The 2,700-nt window shown below is 46.5% G+C and overlaps 1 pseudogene; it reads right to left on the bottom strand.

Annotated features, from left to right (window-relative positions):
• Nucleotides 1-651: 651 nt before the first annotated feature.
• LOC102377850 lies at nt 652-1,583 on the bottom strand (annotated as a pseudogene).
• Between the last annotated feature and the right edge of the window lie 1,117 nt (nt 1,584-2,700).

Below are 2,700 nucleotides of genomic sequence, written 5' to 3'. Positions count from 1 at the left end.
ACTCAGAGGTACCTCAAGGAAGGGTTCAAGAATATCTGTAGTGAAAAATCATGAGATAATACACTCCCATGGCATTTCTCACTTTATGACCAGTCTCTGTTTGGCTGCTACTCAACAGCATGCTGCCTGCCTGGAGTTGTGTGTTGTATGGTGCATGCACTTTATCTCATGATAGACTCTTACGCCCATACAGGGAGCTACCAGCATCTGAAACCACTGCTGTTCCCCAGAAACTCTCCAAATCAGTGGGAGTGCAATATAAGCAGTGCCCAGATTTTATGTTGGGTTTATTTAGGGGAACAACAACCCCAAATAACCAGTTTGTGAAGGCTTGTGAATCACACGTTGTTATTGAGTCCATCACTTTCTGGACTATATCTACAGCAGCAGGTATACAGGGCCTATGCAAAATGGACTTCAGCTTGTTTCTGTGGGACAGAGTCTGAACTACTAAGAAAATGAATGGAAACCAAACCCAAATGAATGGAATAAAACCCATGTCACTGTCCCAGCTCTGCTGTTTGTTGAACCATCACTACTTTGCAGTGCTGTGAGGCACAGCTTTTGAAGAGGTCCCTAAACAAAGCAAAATTCTTGCCCTTTTCATTCTGTAATGTTTATTTGATGGTCTTTCAGACAATTACATAAGCTTTAAGTGAGCTTTTTCCTGCAAGCCACTCTCCTCAGGGCCCCATGCACTTCCTTGTTCCTCAGGCTGTAGATCAGGGGGTTCAACACGGGTGTCACTGCCCCGTAGAAGACAGAAACCAGCTTGTCCTGGTCAGAGACAGACTTGGTCTGTGGGTGAATGTACATGGACATGGCCGTGCCATAGAATATACTGACCACAACCAGGCGGGATCCACAAGTGGAGCCAGCTTTGCTCCTGCCCTGAGCTGAGCAGATACGCAGCACAGCCATGCCAATGCGCACATATGTCACCAGGATGAAGATGAAGGGTACGAGAAGCGTCAAGACTGAACTGCCAAACATAATGATGCGGGTGACGTGGGTGTCAGAGCAGACCAGCTTCAGTAAGGCCACAGCCTCACAGGTGAAGTGGTTGATGATGTTGGGGCCACAAAACTGAGGCGGGAAGGCAAAGGTGGGGACCACTGACAGGAAGAAAGCACTGGCCCACACACCATCTGCCATCTGCATACAGACCTTCCCACTCATTACGATGGGGTAGCGCAGGGGGTTGCAGATGGCCACAAAGCGGTCGTAGGCCATGACAGCCAGCAGGAGACACTCTGTCACTCCCAGGTAGAGCGAGACTGTCATTTGGGTGTAGCAGTTAGCAAAGGTGATTGTGGGTCTCTTTTTGAAGCAGGTGGACAACCCCTGGGGAGCAGATGTGGATGTATAGCAGATGTCTAGGAAGGAGAGATTGCTGAGGAAGAAGTACATGGGGTGTGGAGCTGTGAGTCAGTCTAGATGAGCACTATGATTAAGCTGTTTCCCAACAGGGTAAGTATGTAGATCACCAAGAAAACTGTAAAGAAGGGAAACTGTGCCTGGGGATAGTGGGAGAGTCCCACCAGGATGAACTCTGTCACTACTGTCTCATTGGCTGTCCCCATGGTCTGCTTGGGTCTTCACCTGCAGAGAAGGGTATACAAACTCTGAACTGAAAGAGATGTCAGCCAACAAGAGAGACGTGAAAGCAGCCCAGGGGAAGCTGAGCTCCTCTGAAACTGGCTCTGGTAGGATATCTCCAGTGCTTGGCAGCTCTGGGTCCTTTTCCAGCAACTGGTCCCTGTGCCCAGAACAACTAATGTGAACCACCACCATTCTTTAGCACCCACCCTGAAATAAGTGGCATGGGAACAGCTCTCTCCCCATACTTTAAAGAGGGTGCCATACTCAGAGTCAATGGGCCCTTGCTACTTCACGTTAAATTGGAGTTACGAGAGCCAAGCCACCAACGGCTGGCATGAAGTATGAACATGGTGGTGCCTTGAGAGAGTTGCCATATATTCCTCATGCTCTCATTCTCCTCTGCTTTCTAGGCTCCAGAGTGAGGCTTAGTCCTCCAAGGTTTTAAACTTTTCACCATAAGGCTTTTATTTTCTGTGGGAAATTCCAATGAAACCTTTACTAATGTTTACGATAGTGTAAGCCACTGGTTCTCAATCTTTCTAGACTCAAGGCACCCCACATTAGAACCCCTCAGAAACTGCCAGCTCTTCGCTTTCTCTTATTTCTTTGACTACGGAAAAATAGTAGAACAATTCTTCTATTGCAAAGAACTCAGAAAGACCACGTAAGCACGTAAGGTTGTTCTTGACACTAATTTAAAAACAAAGGGTTTATCTTGAGAATCAGGTGTAGGTGTGTGCACATTTAACAGTGTTAATATTGTGTAGCATCCCTTGGCACACTTAAAGGATCTTACGGCACCCTGGGCTTCTGCAGCTCCCTGGTTGAGAAACACTGATATAAGCAATAGGCAACAAGCTGGGACTGGCCTTGTGTTATACAGTGAAGGAAGTTATTCATTTACCCAGTACACATATGAAGGGTGGTACTGTAAACTGAGAGACTTATGTAAGCATCTTTCAAGATGATGTAAAAACTGAACACTCTTATTTGCCAAATGATTTGGGGAATGCTAAAAGGTCAGATTCATCACATAAATCTTGGAAATTCAGGCAGCTCTACTAAGATATTACAGGAAAATGCCAAGGTATAAAGAGG

The sequence above is a fragment of the Alligator sinensis genome, unplaced genomic scaffold (genome assembly GCF_000455745.1).
Source record: "Alligator sinensis unplaced genomic scaffold, ASM45574v1 scaffold647_2, whole genome shotgun sequence".
In the NCBI taxonomy this organism is placed as follows: Eukaryota; Metazoa; Chordata; order Crocodylia; family Alligatoridae; genus Alligator; species Alligator sinensis.
This window is presented reverse-complemented; position numbering and strand designations above follow the sequence as displayed.